The sequence below is a fragment of the Amblyomma maculatum genome, chromosome 1, assembly GCF_055883805.1.
Source record: "Amblyomma maculatum isolate TAMU_Amacu chromosome 1, ASM5588380v1, whole genome shotgun sequence".
Taxonomy (NCBI): domain Eukaryota; kingdom Metazoa; phylum Arthropoda; class Arachnida; order Ixodida; family Ixodidae; genus Amblyomma; species Amblyomma maculatum.
The window spans coordinates 293,919,389-293,943,038 of NC_139344.1; the positions used below are offsets into that span (position 1 = coordinate 293,919,389).

At 48.1% G+C, this 23,650-nt stretch overlaps 1 protein-coding gene across 1 annotated transcript in view; it reads left to right on the forward strand.

The window, feature by feature from the left end:
- LOC146206819 (protein Skeletor, isoforms B/C-like) overlaps positions 1–2,365 on the forward strand; it is a 64,376-nt gene extending 62,011 nt beyond the window's left edge. The window contains exon 10 of the mRNA XM_084591582.1: positions 2,181–2,365. The gene's annotated coding sequence lies outside the window, so the exon portion shown is untranslated. The remainder of the gene's footprint in view (positions 1–2,180) is intronic.
- Positions 2,366–23,650: the final 21,285 nt, after the last annotated feature.

Below are 23,650 nucleotides of genomic sequence, written 5' to 3' on the forward strand. Positions count from 1 at the left end.
CCCTAGTATGTTCACGGTTACCCTGCACCGAATAACGACATCATACGTGCCCCGTGAAATGACTGTTTTGAAATGTTTCGATTCCATGTATGGGCGCTAAGCCTACTTTGCAACCCCAGTGGCGCCTCCTTTGTTTGTAAACACGGTCTATAGGCAACCTCCGCCTTCCATCTTGCGCCTCAGCCCACCTTTTATTGAGCAATTAATACTTCTCATGAGAGATTATGTTTGCATGAACTGGTGAAAAACAATGCGCCGAACCACAGAAAAGAAGATGAGACACTTCTTGTGCTGTGCATGGTTCGGCGTAATTTTATGACAAATTCAAGTCAGCTAGCCCTAGAAGTGGTGATATGTTTGCAATTGACGCTAATGAAATACTAGTCCTATTGTTACTGTTGGATGGGGTTCGAATATTTCGCTGGTGGTTGGCCTTCTTGCCGATGATGAGACACCATTGCCGATTTTAAGCACCAGACGTAGTGCTGATGATAAACAACCAAGTTTTGCTTTCACGACGTCACAGAGAGGTGATCAATTTCTACCCAGAAGAACGGCGGTTAGTGAGTGAAATGTTACGGCATTGATTTTTGGGGCCAGATGTGCGCATTAGCGGCCACACCTTTGTTGCATAATTTTTAAGCTGTATGAATGTTTCTGCCCGCCACGGCTTCTTGGGATGTCCCATCCTGCCAACACGCGCATATATTGTAAGGTTGCGTGGCGCAAAGAAGGCGGACACCTCGGAAGGGACGGACATTTTTTAATCATTTTTGGTGGCCTTTTGCTCGAACGCAGCAAAACATGCTGTAGTCGCTGAGGTCTGTACTCATAGTCCTGCCGCATTAGGTTAACAACCTATGTTACAAAACAATGACACACTGACCTTAGGAGTCACTTATGACTCGATTTAACCACGCCGAGGGGAGCCACGAAATATTTTTTTTTAACCGGGAAGTTCGTTAAACTGAGTTCGGAATTTTTCGGTCACTTAAGTTGATAAATACGATTCGATGAGATAGCGGCATCCAGAAAGCTTCCGGAGAATCAATAGCAACCAACACCACTAGCGAGTATAAAAAAAAACCCTCAAGAAGAGTTCCGAGCGGAGTACTAATTTACCTCCCCGCAAAGAAGTCGTATATCTTGTATGCAACTCGAAATTATCTCGTGCGGGACGAATGTGCTCCATGATGTTGCCTCGCAATCAATACATTTTTCGGCAAAAAAAGGATATCACGAAATTAGTTTCGTTCCTTCGAGTTAGTCAAAGCATTGCACCTATGGGCGTCTTAGGTGGAATCAATCAGGCTTCGTTAAATCGTGTTACGTTTCACTGTAATGCAATACGCGTGGCTTCTCTCACGGGATTTTGGCATCTTCAGGATTGTAGAACGCTTTATATCTGCCTACTTAACCTGCGGAAGTAGGAGAGCATTCCAGTCTGCTTCGACTCATATATATAGGGTGTCCCAACTAAGGGTAACCAAATCCTAGCCCCGGGAAGTCATCTGAGTGCTGTTGGGCTATCCTAGTCTGCAGTAATTTGTTCATTCTCTAAAATTAATTACTATTAACATAAAAAATATCTTTTTGTTTATTGGCTTGAGAAAGAAAGTGTTAATGCAACATTTGTAGATCGTCTTGAATAACAGCTAACTACGTTGCAACTCCCGCTTAATACAAAAACAACCCCGTGATAGCAGCTTAGCGCTCCCAGAAGACCAATTAGCAAAATTTATCTCTGCCCAAATGTGCACTTGTTCTGACTCGTCGCTCGAACAATGCCCGCAGTTCCATCTGCTTGCCTCTTACTTGCGCCACCTAAACTGCAGCTTGACGGAAACGTTTTTCAAGGCACAACTTTTGCAATTTCTTCCTCAAGCTAATAAATGAAATGTTAGGTAACTTTTCCTTAATATTAATGAACGTTGAGGAAAGAAAAAAAAAAAAAACTGCCCACTAGGAGAGCCGACTCGCCACAGCATCCTGTTGATTTCACGGCAGCACCATGTTTCTTTTTAGAACCTTGGTTACATGCATAATAGGAGGGTGGAGCTTTTTTTTTGCGATGTTTATTGCCTCAGGGCATAAGAATGCTATCAATGATGAAGGGTGTAATCAATCCGGCACGCTGTGATATTTTCTGATGCCCTCACACCATCTTTTTTTCTTTTAAGACTCTCCTCCCAGCCTTCCTCTTCGGCCCGCTATGGTCTGCCTGGTGACCAAAGCAGCAAATGCGTCACTCGGCTGCTTGTGACTCACAGGGGCAGCTCTCATGTGTGCGGTGGTGACGACCGGCTCTCGTTCCCCGCTGAATAAAACCTGGTCCCACTTCAACGTGGGCTTTTTACCTGGCTCAGCATGCTGCATTGGTGTGTTGCCTCTGTAGGCCCCAGCTTAGTTATTCCTGCACATCATTTTCGCTATCACTGTTTCCAAATCGCTGTTAGTTAGGAGTGAGTGGCTGGCTCAAAATGTTTTGACTACTCGTAGCATTGCCACGGTAATGCTCGTGATGTTCTCGGTAGTGGATGTAATAGGGATGTACGATCAATCCCTTTACGCGACAGCTCGTTCTACCGAAAAAACGGCGGCCAGAAAATATCCTGATTGGTCAACAGACATGTGGTCACAGCCACATGGATTCGGGAGAGAATTTCAAGCACCCAAAAATTATATTAAGCTAACGAATTATTGGAGGGAGCAAATGAAGACAAATGAAGGTATTTCAGGAAATCGAAGTAATGGAAAAAATATTTTTCCGCTCTCTGCATTCCAGACGGGCTCATCACTGGAGAGTCCCAGTTACGCCACACGTGCTCTCGAAGTGCGCGAAAGACTGGCGCCAATGGTCAGTTTTAGAACATTATTTGCAAATGAACTTCTCAAGACATGGCATGAACGAATTTTACTTGCCCTTTTTGTGTGCTTATCCTTCCTCCCAGACTTAATCTAGTTACATGACAGGTAACTTATGATTATTCTATTTCACTCCACACAAGCGAAATTATAATTCCTCGAATCAGACAACCCTTGACCGCTGACACCAGAATGGCATATCATCCCCATGTCTGCTGCACTTAGGTGGTCATGATATCTTATTTGCATATTTTCTTTGCCTATGCCTTGTTTCGGGCTTCCGTCATAGCCATCGGCGGCGATGCGCCAAGTGCGTCTTTTGTATGAATGAAGGCTGCTCTTTATGCCTGGAGAGTCGCCAGGTGCAGAGTGCTGTTTATTATCCGTGGAAACAACAGCGCGGCTGCGACTGTAACAGTGACTGATTAATTTAAATGAAAACTAGAAGGCGCGATCGACTCGAAGCATCGTTTCCATAAGCTGGTGCCCATGCCACCCATGCTTACCCACTACGGATTGCCACTACAGCTGTCTTGCGACGCGTCAGCATGCGGCATCGAAGCCGTGCTCTATCAAGTCTTATATGACGAACCATCCGGTACGATTATCCAAGCGCTTTCATTCTAGAGAACGCACAATATTGCCGGAAACCGAAGTCATAGAGTTTCTTTAAATTAGAACAAGTGAGTATTTTAGTTATTTGCAGCTTAACCTATTGAGCAGTCAACTTTCTTTTTCTGGTCTATAAAAGAGACGCTTGAGGGAATAGTCAAGGTCAATCACGAATGCGATGAGGTCTGTATAAGAATGCTCTCATTTTGCTCTATTCGGTGTATAGGAGTGACATGAGCGCAAATTTAAATATTGTCCACCAGCAAAAGTTACGCTCATTTTAATACGCTTTGAAATCCATCCTTTTATTCTGCTTAATGCCCTATCAGTCGATTTCACGTTGGGACATCCATATGGTATTTACCAGTGCTTGATGAGTGTGTGTAGTATGTAGATATTATGAGTGTTCGTTAGGCTCTGAACGAACTTGAAAGCAAATTTTAAATAATCTGAGAAATAACACTGCGTGTGGAGGTCGACCAATGATGAGTGAGAAGCTGTTTGGGGAACATGGCGTATAGCGGCTAACACAGCTTTGACGACCAGACGCTCGAGAACTGACAGAGCGCATTCCCTGATGGAATATTACGTTTAAACTTCTGTTTAAAACAAAACGGGCTGCAAGCGCCCTATTCGACCGAAGAGGATTAAGAGCCGCAAAAGAGCAGATGAAGTTTCAATTTACAAGTTCAAAGCACGTTGGACAAGAAAGCGATTCGAAGCTAGGGCCTACTTCGCTCTCCGCATCCCTTGGCTTTCAAAGAAGAAGGTATCGGCCATTAGATAACAGATTTTCTACAGAATATATACCAGGATAACAAAGTAGAAAATTTATGGGAAGGGATAAGAGGTACGGCAGCTGTCAAGGTATGCAAAGTTCTAACACAAGGTTGCCCTCTCTCACCGCTGCACTTCATGCTTTATATGATAAATACGGAACGGAGGATACAAGAAAGTAACCTAGGTTTTAACCTGTCATATAACTTAGGCGGAAAGGTGGTAGAGCAGCGCCTCCCCGGTTTAATGTATGCAGACGATATAGTGCGGTTAGCAGATAGCCGGGAAGACTTGCAAACTCTAGTTAAGTATTGCGGAGACGAAGGGGACCCTCTAGGCTTTACTTTTAGTGCAGTTAAATCGGGTCTGATGATTTTCAGCGGCTCAACTGATCAGGTTTTTAAAATACACGGCCATAAATTACCCAGAGTAGCGGAATATAAATATCTGGAGGCATGGGTAAACGAAGGATTGGCATACATTGGAAAGCATGAGCAATCACTTGAGGCCAAAGGGCGAAGAAATGCCGGGATAATGAAGCATAGGGCATTGTGGGGATACAACAGGTATGAGGTTTTGAGGAGTATGTGGAAAGGAATTATGGTGCCCGGGCTTGCTTTCGGAAATGCGGGTTTGTACCTAAAAGCAGAGATGCAGTCAACATTAAAAATAAATCAGAGAGCCGTTTGATGATTAGCACTGGGTGCCCACGGCGAAACCATAAATGAGGCGGTACAGGGAGATATGGGCAGGGCATCTTTCGAAGTACGGGAAGCTCGGAGTAAAATATTATATGAGGAACGCCTGATGATATTTGACAGTAACAGTTGGGCAGCTAAAGTATTTAAATGCCTATATCTAAAAAGCGTTGACTAAGAATGGAGGGGAAAACAAAGGAAACTAGCCAGTAAGTATGCTGTTCACAAGGACGAAGAAATAAAGTGCGTTAAGCAACAGGTGAAAAACCCAGATGCTAAAAGTTGAATAAATTGTATGGAAACGAATCAGTGTGTGGAGCTATACCGAAAGTGGAGAAGGCAGATCAGGAAGGAAGCATTCTTTGGTTGGTTGGTTTGTGGGGTTTAACGTCCCAAAGCGACTCAGACTATGAGAGACGCCGTAGTGGAGGACTCCGGAAATTTCTACCACCTGGGGTTCTTTAACGTGCACTGACATCGCACAGCACACGGACGCCTTGCTTTTCGCCTCCACCGAAAAGCGGCCGCCGAGGCCGGAATTCGATCCCGCGTCCTTGGGCGCAGTAGTCGAGCGCCGTAACCACTGCGCCACCCAGGCGGGGTGGAAGCATTCTTTGATAACTCAAGAGCAGTGCCCTACTTTTTGAAGCTAGATCAGGGTGCCTTAGAGCACGTAGCTACAAAAAGAAATTTAACCATGAAGATGACACATGTGCAGTTCGTGGTAAATCCACAGAAACAATTAACCATATTATATTTAAATGTAATGGTATCCATCCGGAATTCGATGCAGGCGCAGTCACTCTTCCTGAGGCCCTGGGGTTTAGAGATACCAGCGGCCGGATGAATGAACCTGCGGTGGAAGCTAGCAGAAAACGATTGGTGGCCTGGAAGCAGAAAAGTAACATAATGCTAGTAATGTAGAAGCAAAAATTCAATAAATAGAATGATGGTATAGTTACTGACCTAAAGCAATAATTAAGATATAGAGGAAAAAAAACGAGCATGATACTGCTACCACCCTATTTCAAAGGGTACAATCCTATATTCCATCCATTCATCCAATTATTAATGGCCATTGCATCATGTGGAACTGCGGTGTTGAGCTCTCCAGAAGCGTTCACAGCATTCGGAATGTCTATGATGTGCTATGACACTACATCATCTTCTTTGAACTAGAAGCCCTGACGTAACCTATCGGCATATGTCATGACACAGGCATCCACTGTGTGACCAGAACGACGACACTGGGTGCATAAAGGGTTACGGCACAGCCGCCGGGCGTGTCCAACTCTGCTGGACCAAAGACAGAGTGGAGGCCTGCCTGGAAGGAAGACCAAAGCCTAAATCCCAAACACATTCAGGGCGTGAGGAATGCTGGAAGATGAAAGACCATCTTTCAGCGTGACAGGCACTTTCTGGTTTGCTGTCTCCATATGCTTCATCTCTGGGCCACTTTTCCCGCTCCACGGAGTGAACAGTGCCACACGGCTGTAAAGCTTACACAATCCGGCGATGTTCTATGTGGGGGCCAAAGAAAGCCGGGCACCTGGGATCATCATTTCCTTGTCTACCGTGATAGTAACGTGCTTCCGCGAGTGGCAGATACTGCGCCTTTCCTGGAAACTAATTAAAGAACGCCGGCGAACTTTGATGCGGAATGCTGCTTGTGTTCGACGAGGGGGGCGCAATGTACAGCAGCTACGCTCAGGCTTTCGCATTTCTTCACTGCAGATTGTGCAGTGCTCTCGGACCTTTTTCACACCAGTTGCGTCTTTATTTCTTCACAAACTACGACAGCGCTGCAAGAAGCGGACAGGATGCTACGTCTGCCGTCGCCAGGTGCCTACAAGCGGCGCCAAAAGCTGCCGGCTTCCCTCGCAAAACACGGTCACATCGACATTTCCTGCTCAAAGTGTGCACGCGTTTTGTTATGTAAGCAGTCGTCGATTTGGAGTCACTATTGCCAGAGCTAGACTGGATGGTCGCATACAACCGCTTGTGAATGCTCGCTGGGTAATCGCCCAAATTGCAGACCCGAACCGCGCGGACTCGCACTGGGCGTACTGGTCGCGAAACGTTTCTTTCCAGTGTCATTGCTGATGAGAAGTGGGAATATATTGCCGCGAAACCTTCAAAACTGTATTTGTTGTTTTTAGCAGCCGCCGGCATGCGGCCTTATCACTCTGATTCTGGCACGCGTATCAATCTTTGTTTGTTAATGCTTGATGTCGCGAGACGCACCATTATCAGTTCTTTTGTCACGCAAGATGCACCGAGATCTGTGTCGAAGATTCTGGCCACTCGCGAATCTTTCTACAATGTTCCAGCTTGTACTAGTGACAGTTTTTGAGGTTATCTAGATGGTTGTCAGTCGCCTTTAAATTGAGCGTTGATGTGTGTGACAGGCATTCTTAGTTCGGCGATCGACGGGCACGTTTGTTGCTATCGCCGCCGCCGAGTTGCTTAGCTCTTTTGCGGGCGCAAACCAGCGCAATAAAAAGGTAATTTCAGTACCATAACGCCTGTGTCTTCTTTTGTTGTGTACGGCCTTGTCACCACTACGTGGCATCTGGGGGAGGTGCTGCCATTCGAGTCTCGGTTTACTCCTTCAAGCCAAGAACCAGTCCGGTTCCTGTCAACCTGGGGGATCAGCCAACAGCCTGTCCTGGCGTACGTTGAGAAGATGAAGCGCCTCTTTCGCAGGGCCGACCCCCTTCGGGACCTTATCCGGGAGATCGTGCGAGAGGAGCTCCACCGATTGCTGCCATCGTCGCAGCAACCGCAGGTGGCGACGCTCGCGGACATCATCCATCAAGAAGTCCAGCAGGCACTGGGCGTCCCTCAAGTGACGGCTCCGACGGCTCCAGTGCATGAATCGGCAGCGATGAACTATGCTTCAGCCTTACGTCGTCCTGCACCCCGAAGCGACCTCGCAAGCCGACGAGACCTCCCAAGCCCTCGTCGCTACCATCCTGCCCCCGAAAGCTGCCCCTTGGCCCCCGCCCGCCAAGTCTACAAACGATCTCCAAACCCCACGAATGCGACGCCGCCTGGAGGACGTCTAACAACCGACCGCTCAGCTTCCATTGTGATGAGGCAGGACACATCCTCCGTCACTGCCTGTACAGGCGGATCGGCCTCCGTGGTTTCGCTGTCGACGCCCCACGACTCCATTCTGGCGAGCGACCACAGGAAATCAATGACTTCCTGCGCAGCCGAGAGCACGCGTTGTCAAGGCATCTGTCACGCTCCCCATCGCCGTACAATGCCCGATTTACGTCGCAGGGCCGCGGTTACGTGCAAGGACGGTCCCCTAGCCCCCGTAGGGGAAATTAAAGGCAGCGACCTTTGGAGGTGAGGTTGCTAAACGGAGAACTAATAAAGATCCTCCATCGCCGACAACGAGTGACGATGTATCAAACAATGCCCTGCCGCTACGCACGACGAGGATATCGACGACCACGCTACCACACATTAAACTAACACCAACGCCCAGCGAAGTGACAACAGTGGGCTCTGGCCGCGACTTCAGCAAAAGATGGAGTAGAGATCGAACACCGAAACCAACATGCAATACGTGGACATGAACAAGTGACCTCGCCATTGCTGTCGACGGACGCACGGTTAGCGCCCAAGTGGACACCGGAGCCGACTACTCTGTCATCAGTGGAGCTTTCGCCGCCCAGCTCAAGAAAGTGACGACTACTTGGGATGGCCTGCTAACCATCACCATGGGTGGTAACCTTATTACACCGTCGAGGCGATGCACAGTAAGGGTTACGGTTAATGGACGTACCTACCCTACCAGCTTCGCCGTCCTACAGCAGTGTTCCCGCGACGTGATTCTGGGCATGGATTTTCTGAACGAGCATCGGGCGATCATCGACCGTCGATCCAAGCTCATCAAGCTCTCAACGGAGAAAGCCATACCGACTGCGAGAACTTCGACGCATCACGTCGCTCTCAACCTCCTCGACGGAGAATGGACCGTACCGCCCCGATCCAACGTCATCGTCCATGTGGTTACAAAAGACGTCGAACTCGCGGAAGGGGTTGTCGAAGGAAACACTCAGCTGTTGCTGGGTAGAGGACTTGGAGTCGCAAGAGGCGTCACTTGTTTCCGTCATAGGCAAGCTCAAGTACTCGTCCCGAACTTCACTGAAGAATACTGGCATCTGAACAAGGGCATGATGATTGCTTTCCTTGAAGAGTAAGCGGACACCAGAGAAGTCTTCACCCCCCCCCCCCCAGTCAACATGAAGACGATGCGCCCAACCAAGCCAAGCAACCCAATTTCTACATCAACCCAGCGCTCCCCCGAGACCAACAAACAAGACCAAATTCGTACACTTCTTGAAAGCTACAGCGAGTGCTTTTCTTCAACGTTGAAGGTGCGGCAAACTCCGTTGGCAAAGCATCGCATCATCACGGACGAACACGCTCGACGCTATGTCAAAGCTCCTACCGTATCGCCGCTAGAACGCCAGGCCATACGCCATCAAATTGAGGAAATGATGCGTGATGACGTGATCCAACCATCGAACAGCCCCTGGGCGGCACCAGTCGTTTTGGTGAATAAGAAAGACGGCACACTTCGCTTCTGCGTTGATTACCGCCGCTTGAATAGCATAACGAAGAAGTATGTCTACCCGCTTCCCCGCATCGACGACACACTGTACCGGCTCTGTAACGCTAAGTACTTCTCGTCGATGGACCTAAAGAGCGGGTACTGGCAAATTGAGGTCGACGAGAGAGACCATGAGAAGACCGCGTTTATCACGCCAGACGGCCTCTTTGAGTTCAAGGTAATGCCATTCGGCCTCTGCTCTGCACCAGCCACGTTCCAGCATGTAATGGATACCGTGTTGGCCGGCTTGAAGTGACAAATTTGTCTAGTGTACTTAGACGACGTTGTCGTCTCTTCTTTTCGAACTTTGAAGATCATCTGAGAAGGCTTCGAACAGTACTTGACGCAATCAAGTTCTCAGGTTTAATGCTGAAAGCTGAGAAGTGTCACTTCGCCTACGGAGAGATATTGTTTATGGGTCATATCGTCAGCAACGAGGAAGTTCGCCCCGACCCACAAAAAACCATTGCGATCGCACAGTTTCCCCAGCCCGGTAACAAGAAAACTCTGCGCCGATTCCTCGGACTGTGCGCATATTACCGACAGTTTGTCAAGAATGTTTCGCGCCTCGCCGAACCTTTGACGCAGCTTATAAAGGAAGACGTGCCATTTCAATGGAAAGCACTGCAAGCGGAAGCTTTTGAGGAACTTAGGCGCCACCTACAGTCTCCTCCTGCGCTACGCCACTTTAATGACAGCGCCAAGACCGAGATACATACCGACGCGAGCAGTCTGGAGCTAGGCGCCATTCTCATTCAGAAGAATGCCGGACAAGAGAAAGTAATCGCCTACCCTAGCAGGTCCCTCTCAAAAGTCGAAGCCAATTACTCAACGACCGAGGAGTGCCTCGCGATCATCTGGGCCACTTCAAAATTCCGCCTGTACTTATACCGCCAACCATTCAAGGAGGTAAGCGATCACCACGCGCTCTGGTGGCTGGCAAATTTGAAAGACCCCTCCGGCCGCCTTGTCCGATGGAGCCTGCGTCTTCAGGAACTCGACATCACAATCCACGTCAGTTGCACAGCTGGTGGGTATTACTCGTGTGGCAGCGTATCACGTAGTATAGTCTGTGGCACCCGCAATCCATCTATTCCCTGAACCAGACCTAGGGAAAGGCCCGATGAGATGAAGGCCAACTCGGGAAAACGGGTCTATTGGGATGTCGATCGGCTGCAGGGATTCAGCGGGCACAACCGAGGACTTTTTCCGTCGCTGACATCGGTCACAAGAAGCCACGTAACGACAAACTAAGCGGTACAGCCCTCGCCAAAAGAAGCGCCGGCGGATGCTGTCGTATGTACGAGATACACCGAGATGGCCCGCAGTGGGCGCGTCGTGCAGCTGCTGAAGAACGATCGCACGCTGGTGTTTGGGCACTACGAGCAGAAGCTCGGCGCCAACTGGTCGCATATTTTGCCGATATAAGATGCCGTCGTGGAGCACAAAGCAGCGGAAGCGTCAGGGTAGTCAGTGCTAAGGCGGTTGATCATGGTGCAAAGCTTGGGATCCAAGCGCTGCTCATGGCAAATGTTTAAAAGGCCAGAGATGGACAACACACAGGTGTCATCGCCACACTCGCTTTCAGGCGGCGGATCTACTGGGCTGCGGGACAGGCAATTGGCATCAATGTGCCCCCGGCAGGACTTGTGGACGACAAAAAAAGTGTATTCCTGAAGACACAATCTGCCGATAACCGGAACGAAGATCAATCGAAGAGAAATAGCTGGCACCGTGCAAGCAGTGGAGGGCATCAACTATCCTGGGCAGTGGGTAAACGTCCTTCTTTGTAACCTTAATAAGGAGTCGGTAATCAACGCAGAACCTCCAGGTATTGCCCTTCTTTTTAACCAGCACGACTGGTGAAGCCCAGGGGTTGCTCGAAGGCTCTATAATGTCTATTGCCAACATCCTGTCTACTTCATCTTGTATGATGCGGCGTTCAGAAATGGCGACTCGGTAAGGTTTCTTGTGAATTGGACTGGCGTCTCCGGTATCAGTGCAATGAGTAACTATGGGATGTTTAACCCAAGGGGAGGTCACCAAAGTTGAAAATATAACTGTACGAAGTAAAAAAGCTAGTACGTGCCTTAGCATGCTCATGACGCAAGTCAGGAGCAACTATTCCTGATATGCTGACCTCTAGAAGTGAGGACTGTGCAGGTCGTGGCGATTCTTATGCATTAGGGTCAAGTAAAAGAGGAGATACATTAAAGTCAGACAAGGGGGTCAAATTAGCGAGAGAAATGCCCTCAGAAAGCACTTGCACAATGAAGCTAAAGTTCAAGACCGGAATATAAGTTTGGTTGTTCGCAACGTTGACGATATTGTAAGGGAGAGCGATTTCGCCACCGACAAGTGACAGCTGATGCGGCCACCGCGTAGCAACAGGCAAAGCAGCGCAGCGAGCGTTTCGACCATTTCGGCGCCGTCCGGTCGACGCCCAACGCTTCCTCCCGCGGGCGTGTCTCGTCGTGTTCGTGCCACGTGCCGAGTGTATGTGCGCGTGTGTGCAAACGCTGGCCAAGCCCAGCGCTCGAGGGAGAGTGCGTTGCCCTCGCCTGTCTGCAGGAGATGGAGGGTATTCGTTCGCGCAACCGACGATTCAGTCATCTCGTCGTGTTCGGACTTGCAGGCTCTCCCTATCCCTCTGAAATGACAAGCCTATAAAAAGCAGCGGCCGACTCCGCTGCGAGAGTCTACTGGGAAGACGTCGCAGTGACGACGCCAGACACCAGCTGTGTGAGCGTTTCGGTATTCTCTCCGCGTCAGCTTCTCTGCCCGTTCCTTCATGATGTTGTATTAAACGTTTGTTCTGTTAGAAGACGCCTCGTCTTTGCTGGGACCGTTGACGCCGTCCGCCGAGTCACGGAGCCGCCAGGCCAACGCTGCCGATGGGGCCGCGAGCCGCATGTAACAACTGGCATCAGCGTTTGGCTGAGACATGCGAGCCGCAAATCTAATAGCGGCTTTTGCAGAATCGCTGCGAGGTTGCTCCTTAGTTGCGGTCGCTTGCAGGAAAAGGTTGAATTTCTGCTTGAAGCACTTCCAATTTTCAGAGAGGTTACCGGTCAGTTGAAAAGGTGGCGGGGCCTTTAGAAGTTCCATAGCTGTCGCAGGATCCCGCTTCTGACACCATGTACCGTGATGTGTGTCGCACTAAGGAGAGAGGCAACTACATGGTGGCAGGAACGAGAAGAACGAGAAGGGTTTGCACGCCCTTTTATAAGTGATGGGGGGGGGGGGAGCGGGGCACTTTTCCCTTTGATGCTGTTTGGCAGGTGCACGGCCGACATTTGCGGCATTTTCCAACCAATGATAAAATTACGGGATAGGTAATGCAAATAGAACTTCACGGAAAAATTCTTTCTACACATCCGCACATGACAGCAAGTTCACATATGACATAGCCGAGAAAGAAACCCATAATGAAGTGAAGAAACAACATAATGTAAATGTGAGTGCTCAAGATAATTTAATACTGAGGCAGCTTCGTTATACATGCCAGTATTGAACACAAATACAATGGGTTCTTCCATACTGTCCTATACTGACAATTTTAAACAAGACAAAGTGCAGCATGTTTGCTCGACATCTCTTAGATTTCTTTTCACAATAATATTGTAGTACAAGATCTTGGGTCTTTTTATGAATATGATGCTAAAACTGTCTGCAGCTGCAATGCAGCAGCTGTAAGAAGGTTCAGCATCAACGATTAACTATAATTTACACCAACACTGCAACTCATAAGCCAAATATATATATATATATATATATATATATATATATATATATATATATATATATATATATATATATATATATATATATATATTAGAAGAAGGCCAGCTCGAGACGGCAAGGCAAGGGATGCCGTGTCTGGCGTTTATTCCGATGGACAATACCCAAGCGCGTGCCGGAGCCGGCGCCGCGGGACGATGATGATGGTATGTACAAGAGGAAGAAGAAGATCATGGTATGTACAAAGGAAAGAAGATCCGTGGAGGGCTCACACAATCTGCCCGGGGGGTCGGAAGCGGCCAGCTGGCTGCTCCTAATCAACCGATGTACCGCGGCGCGCAAACGGCTTCAAGCGAGATACATGAACAATTCAATTCCACGGTGGCGTCGGTCGGCTGGGGGATCAACAGGTGTGACTTGGTAGTTTACTGGGGACGTTTGGTTGATGACCTTGTAGGGACCAACGCTGAATTTTATCACTAAGGCCAGGGGTGCGCAGTGGTGTATAGAGCAGTACTTCGTCACCAAGACGAAAAGAGACCACGCGATGCTTCGAATCGTAGCGACTCTTGCGGTCTTGCTGGCACGCTTTTGTTTTGAGGCGCGCAAGATGACGGGATCGGGCCACACGGGATAAGACCTGAGCTGGTAATGATGAGGAGTAATCGGGCGTAGAGATAAAGGAAGTGTCGAGGATTGTAGTGGGAGGACGGCCGAAAACGAGGAAAAATTGGGAAGTAACCGGTAGTGCGCTGTACTGCAGTATTATACGCGAATGTGACGAATGGTAGAACAGTATCCCAATTTCGATGATCCGGTGTGATGCACATGGATATCATATCCGATAGGGTGTGGTGAAATCGCTCAATCAGTCCGTTAGTCTGGGGATGGTAGCTTGAGGTTGTCTTATGGAGGGTGGATGACGCACGAAGAACTTCGGATAGGACTGTCGATAAGAAGGCCGTTCCGCGGTCACTTGGAAGCACCCGAGGAGCGCCATGACGCAATACAATTGACCGCAAAAAGAAATTAGCTACTTCTTCAGCGGAACCAGTCGGTACAGGGGCCGTCTCAGCATAGCGTGTAAGGTGGTCGACAGCTGTTATAATCCAATGGTTACCCCCATCGGAGAGAGGTAGGGGACCATATAAGTCGATGCCGACTACGTCGAATGGCGTGGCGGGACATGGAAGAGGCTGTAGGAGGCCAGCGGGCGAAGAAGTCGGCCGCTTGCGACGTTGGCACAGATGGCAGGAAGCAACGTATTTAGCTACGGTAGAAGATAGGCCAGGCCAAAATAATCGTCTTTTCACGCGGTTATATGTTTTGTCAAAACCAAGGTGACCGGCAGTAGCGTCATCGTGGAAAGCCGCCAGTATACGTGGGCGAAGCGCACGCGGCACGACTGGGAGCCAACGAGTTCCATCAGGGCAATACACGTAGCGGCGTAGTATGCCATCTTCGAGCTTGAAATTGCGAAGCTGTCGGCGAAGCCTAGCATTGGGCGGGTTCGAAGCGCCGATAAGGCGGTCGATGATGGGCCGGCAGTAGGCATCAGCTAATTGCTGCGAGCGGAGTGCGTGTTTGTGCTCAGAATCGTCAAAAGAAACTGTTGTGATGTGAAGGGATGGTCGGCTGTGGTCAGAGGTAGAAATGCGTTGCAAAGAAAAACAGCAGGTTGATTCCGTAAGTGGGCAGCGAGAAAGAGCGTCGGCGTCTTGGTGTTGGCGACCCGGTTTATAAACGACGTCGAAATTGTATTCTTGCAGGCGTAGAATCCAGCGGCCCAGTCGGCCTGTCAAATTTTTCAGTGAAGACAACCAGCAAAGAGCATGGTGATTGGTCACAACTGTGAAGTGCCGACTATAGAGGTAGGGGCGAATCTTTTGAACAGCCCAGACGACGGCAAGACATTCCTGCTTGGTAATGGTGTAGTTTTTCTCAGCTAAAGTCAAGGTGCGACTGGCGAAGGCAATTACTTTCTCACGCGAAGTTGCATCGCGCTGAAGAAGGACAGCGCCAAGACCGTGACCACTGGCATCAGTGTGCAGGATAGTAGGAGCGCTGTCGCTGAAGTGGCCAAGAACGGGATCTGATTGAGGGCGTGCTTTAGGTCGGTAAAAGCAGTGTTGCACTGTTCAGTCCACACGAAAGAGCTGCGCGCTTTAAGTAGTTCATGAAGTGGCGCCACAATAGTTGCGAAATGTCCTATGAAACGCCGAAAATATGACGCCAGGCCGAGGAATCTGCGCAAATCTGCAGTCCGTTGCGAGCGAGGAAAGTTCAAGACCGCTTTGATTTTATCAGGGTCTGGACGAATGCCGTCATGGCTAACCAGATGTCCCAATATTTTAATTTCCTTCTGTGCGAAGTGGCACTTCTTGGTGTTGAGCTGAAGGCCCGCTGAAGAAAGACACGTCAGGACTTCATTCAGGCGCGTGAGATGGTCGTTAAAAGTTGCCGAAAAGATAACAATGTCGTCCAAGTAACATAAACAGGTTCTCCATTTTAGGCCACGAAGCACCGTATCAATCATTCTTTCAAATGTCGCTGGTGCGTTACACAGGCCGAAGGGCTTAACATTAAATTCGTAAAGTCCATCGGGAGTTGCGAAAGCGGTTTTTTCTTTGCCGCCCTCATGCAAAAGTATTTGCCAATAACCTGAGCGGAGATCCAAGGTCGAGAAATATTCGGCGCCTTGGAGAGAATCAAGGGCGTCATCTATTCGCGGCATCGGGTAGACATCTTTACGGGTAATTTTGTTGAGTGCGCGATAGTCAGCACAAAATCGTACCGATCCGTCATTTTTTTTAACTAATACTACTGGGGAGGACCATGGGCTTGTTGATGGACGCATAATATCGCGACAGAGCATGTCATTCACATTTTCTTCGATTACTTTTCGTTCCGAGAGAGAAACCCGATAAGGTCGTCGGCGTACGATCGAGTTACCTTCAGTAATGATGCGGTGGTGTGCAACACTAGTCCGTCCCAGTGGTGGGGAAGTGGCATCAAAAATGGCTTGATCGGCTTGAAGCAATTCCAGCAATTCTTTGCGTTGGTGCGGCATGAGGTCCGGACTGATTGTATTCGACAGCATGAGAAGAGAGACGTGTGATGAATCACGTTGCTGAGGTAGCGGGGCGGTGAGCACCATCATGGACATAAGGTGAGCATCCACTATGCATGGCAGGGAAGTTCCTTTAGTCAGCACGAGGGATTCACGGGATGTGTTCGTGGCAGCTACTATCGCTGAGCCGCTGCGGAATCGTACAAGGCTTGATGGGAAGGCAATTCCATGTGCAAGATGACGATGAGATGGTGCGATGAGTACATCCCCGTCAGTGATGTGTTTCGAAACAACGGTAACAAGCTTTTCGCACTGTGGAGGCAATACAGTATCAACTGCGGCAATGAGGGAATGGCGTCTTTCAGAAATGCCAGATGAAAAATCACTGTCTGTCATATGAATGACACGGTCGCCACAAGAAATTAACGCTGAAGCGGTCGACAAAAAATCCCATTCAAAAATCATCTGATGCGCACACGGTGAAAGCACAGCAAACTGCACATGGTGGCGGACGCCGTCTATAACAATTCGAATTGTACACTTTGCTGAAGGATGTAGAGGGACGTCATTTGCTCCACGAAGTTCAGGTCCATCATATGGTGTCGTTACTTTGCGCAAAAGGTGGCACAAATTAGCGCGAATAACAGAAATTGCAGCCCCTGTGTCAATCAAAGCTTCGGCCGGTAATCCTTCAGCTAAAACGGAAATCATATTGTACGGGCGATGAGGAGGACTTTTGCTAAGTTCGCAGAGTGCAGTTTCACCTCCGAAAACTGCATCGCTTAGTTTTTCGAGTGACGGACAGGAACATTGGTTGCTGGTCGAAGTGGAGAAACAGAGCGGCGGTATGGGGAAAGGGACCGGCGTCGGGATACATGGGCACCACTTGGTTCAGACGAGGATACCGGCGGTGGTGAGGATCAACGAGGTGGGCTGGGAATAGGTCGTCGCTGATAATATGAGGGTACGTCACTTTCGAAGGCGTCGTAACCACGCCGCTCGTTCTGAATGCGTCGACGACATAAGCGGGATATATGTCCTCTTATTCCACAGTAGTAGCACACTGGGCGAGAGGGGCGCCAAGGTGCGTAATAGGGTGGCGTAGGCTGAGCCGTCGTCACGGCGTTGATGTGGTTGTAGGGCGATGTCAGTTGGGGCGGCGGAACAAAAGGAGGGGGTGATGCTGCGACGTGCGCGTATGTCAATGCTGGGCGGGGTGCAGGAGGGTCGGACGCCATAGGTCGGGTGATGGTTGCCAGCTCATCTTTAATGATGTTGCGGACCGGCGTCATTAGAAGGTATGGAAGAATGATCGCACCCGTGTCGACAGACAGGCTTGAGGGCTTGGAGCTCCTCCCGGATGATGGCTCGAATCAGTGCCCGTAGATCCAGGTCAGCAGAGGTCGGGCCAGTAGCAATGCCGGGCTGCAATCGGGAGGACTGCAGCTGGTCGATGCGTTGGCAGGTCGCAATAATGGCGTCAACAGTAGAAGGATTCTGGGCAATGAGGGTATTATAAGCCACAGAATTAATTCCTTTCAAGATGTAGTGTACGCGTTCAGGTTCCGGCATGATGGGACTAATACGCCGGCAAAGTGCAAGTATGGGCTCTATGTAAGACGCGTACGACTCATCGGGACCTTGGAGGCGAGAGGCGAGCTTGTTCTTCGCGACCTCAGTCCGAACTGCTGGGTCCGCGAAATATTGGCGGAACTGCTGCTTGAATGTGGTCCAGTTAGTGGTGTGGGGTTCGCGGTTAATAAACCAGGTTCTGGCGACCTCAGTGAGGTAGAAAGAAACATTCAGAAATTTTAGAGCATCGTCCCACCGGTTGTAGTTACTGCAACGTTCATAGGTGTCCAGCCAGTCATCGACGTCTTCATCGCGACGACCAGCGAACAGCGGCGGGTCGTGTTTTCGTGTGGGCACAGTCGGAGAGGGTGGTTCAGCCGAGGTAGAGGGTCCTGCCGATTCGTGGGTACTCTCGGTAGACATAACGATGGTGGTAGGCGGTAAACCCCTACTGAAAAATCCTGTATAAAATTCGTACAGGAAATCATATACAGGTTTACTTACAGGGTCTGGGATACAGGATTGGGGGCTATTCCAGGAAATTCCTGTACTGCCCTGGAAAGTCCGGAATGAAACCGCGCGGAGATCTGATACCGGAATGGCGTGTATGGTTGATGGCCTTCGTTTACGGAAAGAAACGCGTCGCCAGGGTGGAAAAAGCATGCAACAATATAAAATAAAACTACATTTAAAAAATATATAAATTAAAAAAATAAAACAATGTTAAGACCAAGTGTAGAATCGAACCTCGGTCCTCGTGGACTTCAAACAGACACCTTAAACACTACTCTACGGCGGGTTACGGTTACAGTGGTTATTATTCAGTATATGTAGCTACTTTTGCTCTTTCGTACTTTGTGTATTTTACTTAGCTGTAGACTTTGTGGCCGTAATACACCGATCGCCCTTTAAACACGCTGAATATTTTTTCAGGCTATCACGAGGGTTCACAAATGTGCCGTATCTTTATAATACGTCGCTTTATTGAAGGAAAACCTCAAGATATGATAATTTACTAGTGCTGATGTGTTTTTCATCGTCTACGAACGCTTGTAAGTTTTTCTACATACAGAGATATCCGGTGCACTAATACTTGTAATACTGGGCGTTTTAGCTTCACGTGCTACCAGCGGAGCATCAATGTCAATGAAAACACATCTGACTGAGCGGTTTCAATATGTAAACATTTGAGAACGCATCGCCCGGTGTGCGGCTATCTGCGCATCTTTCGATGGTCAGCGATGTTTGTTTATTTTTTCTCGAACAGCTTTTTGTCATCGCTGGCGAAACGATACGTTCGTGCTTCCACTTTCGCGTTGAAGGCGGCAGATCTTCAGTCGCGGATATGAAGACGCACCGCAAGATCGTACGAGCTGCAGCGACTGTTGTACGCGCAAAAGCGACGCGACGCGCGTATATGCTTGCTAGCGCACACTTCGACGGCTTCGCATTTTCGAGGTATTTGAGAAACGAAGCGTGCCCTTTACATGCAGAATAGTTGTATAATATGTTTGGTATCATGCTTATTTAGTGCGCTGGCGTGTCCGACATGGTCATTCTGGTTGAGCTTTGTCGATCGGCCCGGCTTCTGTTCAGAAGCGGAATACTCTGCCCAGTATCAGTTCCAGAAATGACGCGTTCCTCCGTGTTCTGCATGGTCTGCATGGTCCGGTTTCTGCATGGTCCGGTTTCTGCATGCATGATCTGCCCTGTATTAACTCGATACCGGACTGGACCATCCCGATTGAGATGCATACCGGACATGACCTGTCCGTATATACCCATTTAAGATTCATACAGGACTGGTCCGCCCTGTTTCATATCCATACCGAACTGGGATGTCATGTATAAGTTGCATACTGGAAATGGTCTGCCCTGTATTAACTCTATACCGAACTGGACCGTCCGGATTGAGATTTATGCCGTACATGACCTGTCCTATATAAACCCGTTTAAGCTTCATATAGGAATGGTCACACCGGTATGAAATTTATACGAGATAATACAGGACCGGTTCAAACCCGTTTGTCGCGATACGGGACTTTTCACTAGGGACAGCGACCGAAACGTAGCTCCAGCGAGAGGCAGGGCACAAAACGGCAAGGGGATCAAGTCTCACCTCCACCACTTGTGGAAGAAGGCCAGGTCGAGACAGCAAGGCAAGGGATGCCGTGTCTGGCGTTTATTCCGATGGACAAAATCCAAGCGCGTGCCGGAGCCGGCTCCGCGGGACGATGATGATGGTATGTACAAATGAAAGAAGATACGTGGAGGGCTCACAATATATATATATATATATATATATATATATATATATATATATATATATATATATATATATATATATATACAAGTGAAAATTGCTTCATACTATTTCCAAGTTTATTTGGAGTCGAGCCCTGCCTTTCTCAAGACTGAGGGTACATGATTCTTGTTTGTCTTCTTATAGCATTGGCAAGAGGTGATACAAACAGAATATTGGCACATACAGGTGAACCAGCTGGACACGCACAACACACACATACACACACAGGTGCGGAGAGCAGGCTAGGCCCAAAAGGCCATCCACCCAAGGCACCGGCCGCCGGGAGTCATCTGTATACAATACACAATGCAGGCAGCCGCGGAACAACCTTGAAAAAAAAAAGCAAGTGGGGGAACGTGTTTGCTGCAGAAGCCGAGAAAATTATTTTTCTTATTCTCACTAAAAGATGGGAGCGCCAAGAGTGAAGGAGGTATTTGGGAGAAGTCAACTATCAATGGTCAAGGCCTTGGCTTGAAGATTTTTCCTTTTCTCTGCTGTACCTGTTATCCTCCCCACCCTTGCTCTGACCCGCGGCCCAACAGGATGAGAAAAAAAAGGCACCACAACCAGGTGGACATTGCTGGTTAGAAGAACCTGACAGCGGCGAGTAAAGTTCGAGCAACTCGCGACGAGAGATGAACCTCAAAGAAAGAATAGAAGAAAAAAAATATGTGGGACAGTAGAATGGTGAAATACTTTGAGGTTTTCGCTAAAAGATGTGAGCGCCAAGCATGAAGAAGGTTTTTACGAGAAGTGGGATGTGGAGGGTATCAAAGAAGCGGAAAAAACGAAGAGGGGAGAGGAAAAAAAAAACCGAGGAAAACTGTCAAGGGATAATGATTGATATATGTGCTTAGCATTAAACTTTAGGGCCCGTAAAAACGACATTGCCCCAATGTTTTCATTTATCCCAGTATTAATTGTCCTAAACTTATAAATAAAGTATGACTCACGCTGCTCCCGTTCCCGTGTATTATTGAATCCCCCCTGAAGAACTGTTAGTTTGACTGAGTCGAATGAGTGCTGTTTCTGGTTGATATGTTTTGAAAAACAAAAGGAAGGTTGGGCAGAGAACGGACATGAGCACGGTGATTATTAAACCGCATTCGTAGATGGGTAGCTGTCTGGCCAATATACTGCATGCGGCATACACCGCATTCTAGGAGATATATAACGTTGGAGGCATCGCAGTCAGTTACCATCTATTCTCCACTTAAAATTTGACGCTGTGCTTGTTGCGCAGATTGATGTCTGCATGTGCCTGCACACCTGGCATCTACTCTTTCCGCAAGGCCGGCACCCCAACCGCGGGTTATTACCTATTTTTGAGTGGACTAGGATGTTGCGGATGTTTTTCGGTCTTCGGTAGACAACCTGGGGAGGAGTCATGAAAATATTGGAGAGACGTTCGCTCTGTTCTAGAATGTTGAAATGTTTCTTTAGGATTTTGTTCACGTTGGGGGGGGGGGGGGTGGTTACTCGTGTAGGTGAGTTTGTTTGTTGGTCGATGTTTTCCTTTCGTGGACGTCCCTCCAGTATTTCCTCTCGGTTGAGTTCATATGCCTTTTTATGGCGTCGTCAACAATATCTGGCGGGTACCGTTGTTTAGTCAGGACTTCCCGCATACGTCTTGCGTTTCGTGCGAAGTCCTGATCTTGGGAACAAATTCTTTTGAATCGATGAGCCTGAGAATATGGAATGCTTGTTTTTGAGTGATGAGGATGACAGCTTTGAAAATGTAAGTATTGTTGTCGGTCCGTGGGTTTTCTGTATACGCTTGTGGTGAGCGAACCTTCATGAACCGCAATTTCAACGTCCAGAAAGTTAATTTTGTTTCGGGAATATGTGTGCGTGAAGGATATGCTAGGATGGAGGAGATTGAAGTTTTCAATGAAATGTAGGAGTGATTGTTCTGTGTCAGCCCAAATTAAGAAAATATCATCCAAGTAGCGTTTGTATAGGGTGGGCTTAATAGGGGAAGTAAGTAAAAATTCAAATTCAATGCTATGCATGAAGATGTTAGCACCAGTAGGGGCCATTTTTGTACTAATGGCGGTGCCGTTAATTTGTAAGTAGTGTTCATTGTCGAATTCAAAGTTGTTGTATTCTAGTACTAGTTTCGTCAATACCTCTAGGACTCCTGGAGTGGGGATCCTTCCTTCCTAAGCTGATTATAGGCCTCAATTAGATCTTTGATTCCGTCGGAATGCGGGATATTTGTATATAGGGAGACTACATCTAAGGTTACAAGGAAGGCCCCCTGAGGAAGATTTAGACCTGCTATTTCGCGAAGGAAGTGGTTTGTGTCACGTACGTGGGATGGGTGTGTTTCAGGTATGTGTCCAATTAATGTGTCAATGTAACTGGAGACTGGTTCTGTGATTATGCCGATACCAGATACTATAGGGCGGCCAGGATTACCCCTTTTATGAATTTTCGGAAGCATGTAGAATCGGCCCGGCGACGGGTGTGAGGCGGCCAGGGCTTTGCATAATTGCAGGGAGATGTCCTCACTTTTTGCGAGCTCATTTAGAATCCCTGCTTTGAAGTTTTGATGCTTTAGAGTGGGGTCCGCTTTTAGGTGTTTATAAAATTTTGTGTTAGAGAGCTGTCTAATTCCTTCCTTAATATACTTGTCCTTGTCCATGACCATTATGCCGCCTCCTTTATCTGCCGGTTTGATGACCACATCTTTCCGTCTACTGAGCGCCTTCAATGCGTCACGTTCCTTTTTGGAAAGGTTTTGCTTCCCTGGTCTGTAGTCCTTATAAGCTCTGATTACGTCGTTCTGGACGGCACTAATGTACATGTCCAAATGTTTATCTCTCCCCGTATTCGGAGTCCATTGGTGATTTTTAAGGCTGAATTCTTTGCCATGTGCTGTGCTCTGTGTCCCTTCTGTTTGTATCACCTCTTGCCAACGCTATAAGAAGACGAACAAGAATCATGTAGCCTCAGTCTTGAGAAAGGCAGGGCTCCTGCCGAAACGTCGACTCCAAATAAACTTGGAAACAGTATGAAGCAACTTTTCACTTGTATGTAACCTCTAGCAACCAAGTATGTCTATTTACTTATGCTATATATATATATATATATATATATATATATATATATATATATATATATATATATATATATATATATATATATATATATATATATATATATATATATATATATATATATATATATATATATATATCACTTCAGTTCAGTCGTTCAGTCGTGTCCGACTCTTCGTGACCCTATGGACCATGTCACGTCACGCTTTCCGGTCTCTCACTATCTTCCTAACATCACATAACTTCATCGGCAGCGCCTCGAGGATGCCATCTAACCATCGCGTTCGCTGCCTACCTCTTCTCCGGTGACCCTCAACC